Source organism: Fundulus heteroclitus, unplaced genomic scaffold, assembly GCF_011125445.2.
Source record: "Fundulus heteroclitus isolate FHET01 unplaced genomic scaffold, MU-UCD_Fhet_4.1 scaffold_45, whole genome shotgun sequence".
Taxonomy (NCBI): domain Eukaryota; kingdom Metazoa; phylum Chordata; class Actinopteri; order Cyprinodontiformes; family Fundulidae; genus Fundulus; species Fundulus heteroclitus.
In genome coordinates this window covers 2,996,033-3,007,023 of record NW_023396868.1, presented here as the reverse complement: position 1 = coordinate 3,007,023, position 10,991 = coordinate 2,996,033, and the positions used below count along the sequence as shown (strand labels likewise).

The 10,991-nt window shown below is 37.5% G+C and overlaps 1 long non-coding RNA gene across 2 annotated transcripts; it reads right to left on the bottom strand.

The window, feature by feature from the left end:
- Nucleotides 1-6,519: 6,519 nt before the first annotated feature.
- Nucleotides 6,520-10,117, bottom strand: LOC118560547. Of its 2 annotated transcripts, XR_004929428.1 has the most exons (5): nt 10,049-10,117; nt 9,442-9,537; nt 8,214-8,282; nt 8,078-8,114; nt 6,520-6,813 (listed from the first exon to the last, which is right to left on the bottom strand). It is a non-coding gene; the product is annotated as an uncharacterized LOC118560547 (long non-coding RNA). The 2 variants fall into 2 exon arrangements; XR_004929427.1 differs by lacking the exon at nt 6,520-6,813 and having other exon boundaries at nt 7,338-8,282.
- Between the last annotated feature and the right edge of the window lie 874 nt (nt 10,118-10,991).

Here is a 10,991-nt window from a genome sequence, read left to right as displayed (position 1 = left end):
TTAGACATCTAACCTCACACCATTACAAACATTCCTCAACGTGAACAAAGTTAGTAAGCGTACAATTTATTGTAAATATCAACAGAATAAATGGTAAATGGTAAATGGACTGAACTTATATAGCGCTTTTCCAGTCATGCTGACCACCCAAAGCGCTGTACACTATAGCCACATTCACCCAGTCGCTCTCACTAACGGGCACACATTTATACACCGAGACGCAGCTCGGTAGGCAACTTGGGGTTAAGTGCCTTGCCCAAGGGCACAGCGACATGTAGCAAGGGGAAGCTGGAATCGAACCCACAACCTTCTGGTTGCCAGACGACTACTCAACCCATCAAGCCACAGTCTCCCCCAGAATAGGCTAATAACATGACACCAATTATTTTCAACCTGTTTTATCTACTTACCGACAACTTCTCCGCTGCTCCTTCTCTTGCTGGTAAAAAGCTTTCTGGCGAGTGGCGAACATGACTTCTTTGTCAGAAAGACGTCGTTGGTGTAGACACTTGTCAATCAAACATGTCTGACCAATAGAGAAGCACCCGCCCACCGCGGTACGTTTGTGTCAAAATGATTCAATCGAAAAAATTTGAACTTCAAAACTTTTTGAGCTTCAAAAAAAGTGATTCAAACAAAAAAATCTGAACTTCAAAACTTTTCTCACTTAAAAAAAAAAAGATTCAATCAAAAAAATGTGAACTTTAAAACTTTTTTCTCTTCAAAAAGTTATTTAATCAAAACAATTTGAACTTCAAATTTTTTTTCACTTCAAATGAAAAAACAACAACAAAAAAAACCCACTCTCTTTAATACTTTTTTATTGACAGGTAAATTTCTTTTTGCATTTAAACATTTTTTTTTAATTGAATTTTTTTTTTTTTTTTTATTGGAACAACTTTTTTGGAATTGAATGATTAAGACACAAATGTCCTACCCATGTATACCCCAAACGCAAAAAAGATTACTTCAATCAAAGAAAACATTTTCAATAAAAAAAAGTGTTCAAATGCAATTTTTGGAGTCTCAAATATTTTATTTGCTTTCAAAAACTATTTTCTATGATTGAAAACATTTATCTTTTCATTGAAGTGACTTTTTTTTATTGACTCTCTTGTTTGTTTGTTTGAAGCAACTTATTTTTTGATTGAATGATAAAGACACAAATGTTCTACACATTATATGGTCCAATCAAAAAACAATGCTACTTCAATTAAAAACGTTGCTTCAAACAAAAAAAACAAAACAAAAAAAAACGGACTTCTATCAAAGAAAACATTTTCAATCAAAGAAAATCAGTGTTCAAATGTATTTGTTTGAGTCTCAAATATATTTTTGGATTCAAATACTTTTTTTCTTTGATTGAAAAGTTTTTTTTTTAATTGAAGTGATTTTTTTTAATTGAAAATATATTTTTTGATTGAAGCAACCTTTTTTTTGATTGAATAATAAAGACACAAATCTGCCTTCATATAACCTGAACTATTGGTGTCTGATTTATAAGGTGAACACACTGAGCTATATAATACACTGGAGTGCTGATTTTGCCGAAAAACTGAAGTCACTGGCCGCCATCTTGCTACTCCCTACTCTCACAGAATCCCATAGGATTTGGTTGCAACAACAAGCAGTTTTCTGGCTGTGTGAAAACGTTTCACAGGTAATTCTACAGTCAGTGGATGTACTAACACTATCAACTACTAGGAAATTAGGTGCTGAAATATTTTACATGTTATTCATATTAAATATATATATATGTATATAAGTATGTGTATATGTATATATATGTATACACATATGTAAATATATGTTTTTGTATATTGTTATTTATATATTTATAAATGTTAAACATAAATATTTAAATGAATAAAATGCAAAATATTTCAGCACATGACTTTCTCAGTACTTAATATTTTTAGAACATAACATAAAAGTATATGGCATTTGACATTTTAAAAGTCTTAAACCCCCCCCCCCCCTGAACATGAGAAAATCCTCGTTATTCGATGCTGTAGCGCACATACTCCCTAGTTACTGGGGGGAAATAGGGAGTACCAATATGGCGGCTGGTGGCTTCAAAGCGACTCGTTCAAACAGACGGTGATTAGCACTCCAGTGTATAATATAGCTCAGTGGGTGAACATAGAAAACTCATACTTTGTGTTGTGACAATTATTGATCACAATATCATACTATCCCTACTTAAGTTTTTTTTTTCTTTCTTTCTCCAGATTTAGGGTGGGTTACAGTTTAACTAAAAGAATCAAGTTACAGCAATAATTTCTTTTAGATTACTTAGTTTAGATAAAACTGATTTAGCCTGATTACATGAAAAACACAAAAATCTTTTATAAAGAGCTGTATAGTATGAAAGATGTGCACATCTCTTAGTTTTTCCTTAGCAGGACCCCTACTCTGACATACAACAGAGTTCCATTTAATTGCCATTAAATTATTGACATTTTCTGCAGTGACCACCAATCATGTGGTCACTTCTGTAATTATGCTCCAGGGCAGTTGTGGCTACAATGTAGCTCACCACCATCGGGGTGTGAATGACTGACGAGTCTAAAGCGCCTAGGGGTTGTCGTATGATTTATTTCAATATTCTCAGCTCGTACATGGCTTCTGAAACAAGAGGTAACACTCCCAGTTCTGAACAAGTTCTTTGTGCTGCTCTTCGTTTTTATGCCAACAACAGATTTTTAATAGGAGACGCAGAAAATCCTTCAGAGGAAGTTGAATGTCGTGCTGTCAGGAATGTTATTGTCTCTCACTGTTCCATAGTCAAAGACCCACAAGATTAATAAAAGAATTACACAGAAAGAAATCAATAATTTATTCTATATCAAATTTTGACTCTTCCAGCTCTAATTTTCCATTCATATACCCCCCGCACCCCCCAACACTGTTAGGGCTATGGCCCATTTCTTCACTTAACACCACTTTTACTTCAGCTGAAAATATACATATATCCTGTAAGATTAATATAAAGTGAGGTTGTCACATATTAAACACCTACAAGACTGTCAACTCTTTTTTAGAAGGATGGGTGAACAATGATGACAGAAAGATGAACATATCAGTTTTTTCCATAACTCACACCATCCCATTTTTAATTGCACATGTTAAATATAGCCAATTAATGCTTTAGTTGAGTACGGTTAAACATAAGAAAACTTAACCTTACCTGATTAAACTGTATTTCATACTTCATGATTTGCTGCCATGTCCTTTCAATGCCTTTCATAATCAATGCACCCCCTCCCCTTTTAGTGTTCAATGAGTGAAGTGAAAACAGCTTTAATCTCTGTCAAATAACTCTCATATCACTCATGCATTAACTTTTTCAGCTATTCTCTGCCGCCAGCTCACCTTTTCTGCAGCAACAGCATTGTTTCTTATGGTTTAATATTCTGCATTTGTCTTCTTTAAAGATTTCTAATTCCACTCACGGGAAATGCGCTGTTCCAGGCTTCTTATTTTCTGCTGTTACCATGGTGAATCGCGTTATCTGCGTTCCATTGAGGAAGGCTTCTTTTTTCATGCTCGTTCTCGCGTTCAACTCAGGGTTGATTGCACACTGTGTTTAATTACCTGAATGATATCACCTGTTCTGAAACCAAAGGACTGAGTATGACACAGTGAGGCAGACCCGGCTGCAGAAACAAATTATAGGCGGGGGTGGGGGGCTGAAAAAAAATTCTCAATAAAATCCCAAAATCTAAAAAAACGAACAAGCAAAAAGCAAATAGTGTAGTCAGTGTTGCCAAATTGGGCTGGTTTCCACCCAATTAGGCTTCTTTTGAACACATTGAGCTGTAGGCCGTGGGCCAGAATCTGTACGGTGACTTTTCGTATGAACTGTCAGGGGGCAACTTTCTTCCACCGGGAAAAGTTGCTACACATAGCAGTGATCTCAAAACACCAATGTTCCCACGTTTTCACTTGCACATTAAGAAGTTATAGCCGATAAAAAATCTAAACTGTGGCGCTCCGGTCCAAGAGGTCACGTGATTCGATTTTTGCTGCTCAGCCAATCAGATCGCTGTATTGTCAGCTGTGCGCGTTCACCAGTTCATCATGGCTGCGCTCGTAAGATGTTTGTATGCATTTGTTTCCAGACGAAGAAAGCTCAATAATAGCATTTTCTGGTGCCAGCTGGCTGAGATCTTGATGGCAAGAAAAAAATAAATAGCCCAGACCATCTGTCCATCCATCCATCCATCCATCCATCCATCCATCCATCATCCATTTTCTAACAGGCTTATCCCCGCTGGGTTTGCGAGGTGCTGGTGCCGAGCTCCAGCTGTCAATGGGCGAGACGCGTTGTATAAACTCGTTGTGCCAAACGAGTTATCCCCTTCGGAATTTGTAGAATTTTGTATTGTATTTTTGAAATCAATAAAAGTTTTAACCTTCAGCTTTGTGAAGTCTAAATATTTTAAATATCACATTCTAATAAAATGAAATAGATTTTTTAAACTCCTAATACGTTGTTATATTTTTAAAAGAGACATATCTCGTTTTCTTAATATGGTTAACATCTCTATATGGTTTTTGGTTGAATTAAAATCTTATTAAATCTGATCATTTTGGCTGTACCTTTATTCAGTGTTCATTTGATCACACGTGAAATCCGCTCTATATGATCCATTCATGCAGGTCAAAAGAAAAGAAAAAGAAAAAAGACGAACAAGCTGACAGCTGTGATGAACTCAGGAAGGTGGATTTTTGGTTTAAGCAGACAGACATGCGACAATCTAATAACATAAAGCTAATATTTTCGTGACACATGTGGAAATGACCACATAGCCGTTTACTTTCTCATAACGTGTTATATTGAGTGATCAATCGAGTTTTAACCAACATAACAATCCTTGATGATCGCACTAACAAGTGTTACGTTTTCAGTTTTTTCACACTAACTGAACAATAATGTAACGACACCATTGCTATATTTCGTTGAGAAAAGTAAAACATCCTCATTTCCACGCCTAATAGGTTGGAAATGAGGCGGAGTTGACTAGATTCATTCTTCCAGCTGAATGCGCTCTTGGCGCAGGGAATACAAATTCTGGCGGGGATAAGTCGTTTGGCACAACGACACCTGTGCTATCCTAGCGCAGCAGGTCTTGGTGATATCACAGTAAATTGGGCAAAAGTCTGGACTATTTCTGCCCTGCGATGGACTGCCGACCTGTCCAGTTTATACAACGCCTCTTGCCCATTGACAGCTGGAGATAGACACCGGCACCTCGCGAACGCAGGGATAAGCGTGTTAGAAAATGGATGGATGGATGGATGGATGAATGGATGGATGGATGGATGGATGGATGGATGGATGGATGGATGGATGGATGGATGGATGGATGGATGGACGGACGGATGGATGGATGGATGGATGGATGGATGGATGGATGGATGGACGGATGGTCTGGGCTTTTTCTTTTTTCTTGCCATCAAGATCACTACCAGCTGGCACCAGAAAATGCTATTATTGGGCTTTCTTCGTCTGGAAACAGATGCATACAAACATCTTACGAGCGCAGCCATGATGAACTGGTGAACGCGCACAGCTGACAATACAGCGATCTGATTGGCTGAGCAGCAAAAATCGAATCACGTGACCTCTTGGACCGGAGCGCCACAGTTTAGATTTTTTATCGGCTATAACTTATTAATGTGCAAGCGAAAACGTGGGAACATTGGTGTTTTGAGATCACTGCTATGTGTAGCAACTGATCTAAGTGCAAGAAAGTTGCCCCCTGACAGTTCATACGAAACTTCTTAAGGAAGCGTCCTACAGATTCTGGCCCACGGACTACTGGAACAAAAATAGTTTATGGGCAGGTTGTAAAAATTTGGGAAGCTTTTCAAATTTATTTTATTTTTTTGCCTTTTAGAAAGAATTACTAACAAAACATATCAAAAATAGTTGTCTATGTCTGGCAGAAAACTAAACTATTTTAATAAAATGCCATCTCCTTGAACTCATTTATACTGATCAATTTATGTTTTAAATGAGTCGAATCTGACATGATCAATGAATAATAGCTGTGGCACCTGCCACTGGCCGCCCCTGGCCACTTGTCACGAAAATACTGTTTTAAAACCATGACGTTATTGCTTATTAACATGTGTAAAACCTTTAATGAAGTGGCTGCACTTACTTTGGAAGCAGTGGCCTAAATAGTGCTTCTTATTTATTTAACATGCTGTAAGGAAAGACGCATTCCACACGCAGCTGGTGTCTTACACAGAATTGATAGTTAATATGAATTCTTACACAGAAAATGATAACTCGAATACATTGGCATTCTGAAAGCACCTGGCCATGAGGATGTCAGAGTACACAGGGAGATGACATCGTTCCACAGGATACTGGAGGGTGAATATGAGGTCAGGTTGGAATAGTCGTACCTAAATTCTTAAGCTATACTGATTATGATGTGACCCTCCTTAACTCTATCTAAGATGCGGAGAGGCTGCAGCAATGAAGACATATGTTTACTTGTAAATGTCTTTATTTACAGAAGTTATTTAAACCTTGCAAAAACTTTGAGTTTTTTTTTCATCCACAATGTACACACAAAATGTTTCATAGTCCTCCCTCTCTTCAAAAACAAAAGTGAATTGCTCCGCTTGAGAATGTTCATCGACGTCTTCATCCCATGTCTTGAGGGCCTGGAGAGCTTCTGCTTGTTCTTGCTTGTGTATATCCAGAACAACGGGAAGTGTTACTCTTACTCTAATTTTTTGGTCTCTGCACCAGTCAGCTGCAGCCTGACTATCGACAACGATAGAGCTTCCCTGCAGCAAATTATAGGAAATTAGTGAGGGTATCAAATTCACCTTATTTTCGAACACAGAAGAAACTATGGGTCCAACTTCTGTTTTTTTTTTGTGCGGCACTTCCGTTTCAGCGCTTCCCTAGGCCAACTAACATTAGCTTGACTGAGATGATAAACTGTTGTGGCAACATTTAAAAAAAAATTGCTGAGCGAACGAAGTGGCAGCTCAGTGCCACAGCCTCAAACTGTTCATGACTGAGAGGATTATATGAAGAAGTGGCCTCATATAATGAACGAGGACATGTTTAACCATTTTGTGTCGTCACTTGGTGCGGACGGCTCTGCAGTGCGACTTTACCGAGGCGAACCTCCACAGTGGAAAAGTTGGATCGGTGTTAATAAAATCAACATGGATGCCCTGGTATTCATGAAGGCTGATATCCGTTCAAGCCAAAGCAAGTCCGACGTTCACTCTGCTGGATCCTGACTACATCAACCAGCACTAACGAGGCAGCTGGAGCGCTTTGGTGTTCCGGGTTCAGGGGTAGTCCTTCAGTCATGAAGCGGTGATCATATGGAAGGTAGGCTAATGAATCATCTGATTCAAAAACATACTAGCTGTTGCCTCGTTGTGATTAGATTGCTGGTCAGTTAACAAAGATAACAGTGCTAAGTGTTTGTGATTGAACTGATGTAATAGGATATCAAAACTTTATGCCTACTTCATGTTAAGGCTAGAATTTTTCAACTGTATCAATCTAATTTGTGGCCTCAAAGCTATTGATGCAAGCTTGTCATGTTAAAATGTAAGTTAGCTTTAGAATGAAGCTGTAACTTTATTTCTATTGTTTTTTTTTCCGGAGTATCAGTGTTAAAGGAAATGGGGCGCCTCGCATCAACAGCTCTTGTACACGGTCGATGATTAAAACACTCCTGCTCCACATAGACTTTTGTTTTACACCAGTTATTAAGACAGCCTGTAACTGGACAAATGCTCCTGGTCTTCCTCGAAATCATAAGGACGAGTAATTTGGTAACTGCATGAGTCGCTTTTCAGCCAGCTAAACAGGGACAGGAAGTGACCTACAGGAAGTCTCGCACAAAAAATGTCAACTCACTGTCTCCGTATTTCCGTTTTAAATAAGGTGGATAAGTGTACACCGTTACCTGTTATTACAGATTGCTAATTTAGCCTACATTAAGGGATCAGATTTCCATTTACATTTGACAAAAACAGCTTACATTCAAATACCTATTTTGTTAAACAAACCTTTTCTGTTTACCTTTTCTGTAGCTTGGTCTTCTTTGACATCCTGAAGTCTGGAAATAAAAGAAAAAAAGAGGGAAGGGGGGTGAGGCAGTACTGCATTCTATAATGACTGTGGTATATGTAGGTGTACACCCACAATCGTTCTTTACCCCTCGTTGTCCTTGTAGTAGTCATGAGCATCGTCTCGGCTTGTTTGTTTGCAGCCACTGGATCACAACCTACAGAAAACACATTCCATGTACAGAAGCTATAAAATACTAAATCAGTCACATTTCATTGTTCAATTACAGTCATTTTATAGTACTGTGATGAATACTCATAATGGCACAATCTTAGTATTGGTTATTATTCCCTAACACTAGTTACAGAAGACACAACATTGCTTTAATATAAGGTATTGCATCAGGACAAATATTGTTATGGGTGTCCAGTTTAATATTTGTCTGAATTGTCTATTTATACTTGTTTTGTTTTTGTAGGTAATGCAGACAAGAGACCACCTGGAGGTATTGGTACTAATTGTAAAATTAGTACCTACTTTGACAGAAGAACTCAACAAGGGAACATTGTTAAGGTTGTTGCTAGTCACCGAAAGATTCACTTTTTTGTGGCAAGTTTTCTGCTTTGTTGTGTTATTATTCCATTGTGTGATCAGTTTAGGTTTCTCCACCCCAATTAAATCAGCATTCTTTGTCTCTCTGCAGGTCATTTTGTGTTCAGTTAATGTAAAGATGAGCCCAGATCCTTAAAGTATCAAACCCCTATGTAAAACTCAAATGTAACCCTTTCTGAACATCTCTCATCCTTGATAGTTTTTGGTCCACTAAAAATACAGATGGACATATCCTTTCCAAAAAAGGGTTAAAAAACAAACCAACTGGACTTTTTTTTCGAAGTTTGAAGAACTTTCGCTTCCCATCCAAGAAGCTTTCTCAATTAAAATGTCTGGAGTAGTGTGGAGTTCCAAGTTTTTATACTATTGCCCCAAAAGGCCTTTATATGGCTTAGATAGCATGCAAATTAAACCAAAACCCTTTGGGATGGGGAATCATTAGGGACATCGTTGGCGTGCAAATTAAACCGAAACGTTCCACTTTGTAATGCGGAGTCGTTAGGGAACTCTACACTACTCCAGACATTTGAATTGAGAAAGTTTATTGGATGGGAAGGGAGACGTCTTCAAACTTCGAAAAAAAAAAGTTCAGTTGGTTTGTTTTTTAACCCTTTTTTGGAATGATCATGAGCCGGATGACTAAGAAACTTCACCAGCACAGATGGACATAGAAACGTTTTTTTGTCATCAAGCCCATTTACACTTACAAACCTATGTTATTAGTAATTTCTTTGTATTTTTCAGTTTTATGGACTGCAGCTCACCTCAGGCAGAATCACCTCTGTGACCATGTGTTGGTCAACAACTTTGCTACCAGGGACATTGAGGATGATTTTAAGCCATGTGATGAGAACCTATGTCTGTAACAACAAGGGAGGCAGTTATCCTGAGAGTGTTTTTAATTGAAATTGACAAGACAGTTTCATTTTAGCAATTGGTTATATGCTTATTAATGTTTTTCTGTTACTAGAATGACAGCCTACAGCATTTTAATAAAAAATATGCAACAAGTAGTTCAAAAAGAAAGAAATGGGTAAAGCTATGCAATCTCAAACAGGACATATTGAGCAGCATGATTCCCTGCAGAATTCTTTGAGAATACAGCACTAATACCTGCTCCATTGTATAGCTTACCTAGTGCTGTATTTTCACATTGTTTTCAATTTAATTACATAAAGCAATGACAACATACCATCATGTCATTAAAGTGGTGACATGTTCACTGTATAACCTTCGAAGGAGTGGATCAAAGCCTTTGTGTTTCCACACAAAGTCTATATAGTGTTGGTAATCAAAACAGTTTTTGCTATAACATTTCATTACTTATAAAATGGTGAACCACACAAATCACACCACTTTTTTGTTGCTCACCCAAAGAATTAAGTGATTCCCTGTCTCAGGAAAGGAATGACCCACAATCCTAGGAAGAAATATTTTTCCAGGCATCTGTAACAAATATTTCAGTTTGAGAAATTATTGTCCTTTACAAAATAAACTTTAAACAATAAACTTTAAATGGTTTTCTGTGTTAAAGTCAAATAAAAACACTTGCTGGTATCAGCTTCACAAGTTGGTCTTTGACTGGTCCACTTTTAGTCCACTGACGGTGCCACAAGATGTAATCAAATGGACCCAAGGAAGTACACTGCAAAAATATAAACAATACGTTTTCTATAACTCATATTACATATGTGTATATTTTAAAAACACTACAAATACACTTTTAAACATACCATAGTTTCTTGGACCAGTGGTGCTACTCTATTAAAATTCAAACCCAGGGAGACACAATATGTTACCATGATACCATTTTATAAATTATGCAACACAGTCCTGCTCACCATTATTGGCACCCCTTCATGTTTTGCATAGCTGAGTGAATATCTTCAGAAATAAATGGAAATGTTTAAAAGTTATATCAGCAAGATCTTTCAATTTAAGGTCCAAAATAATTTAACAAAGACAGTTACCATTTCAACACAAATATTTTAATTCCAAAGGACAAAACAGAAAACCAGCATGTGCACTAATATTGACACCCCTCCCTAATATTTGGTTGCACAGCCTTTGGCAGCAATGACAGCCTCCAAACATTTCTTATATTCATCTATAAGCTTCTTGCACTTCTCGGGTGGCATTTTCTCCCACTCTTCTTTTGCAATCTGCTCAAGCTCTTGTACATTTGCAGGGTTCCTTTCTCCAATGGCAGATTTCAGCTCTACCCAAAGATTTCCACTTGGATTGAGATCAGGACTCATTTCTGGCCATTTTAAAACAGTCCATGTTTTCCTTTCAACCATGCCTGTGTGCTTTT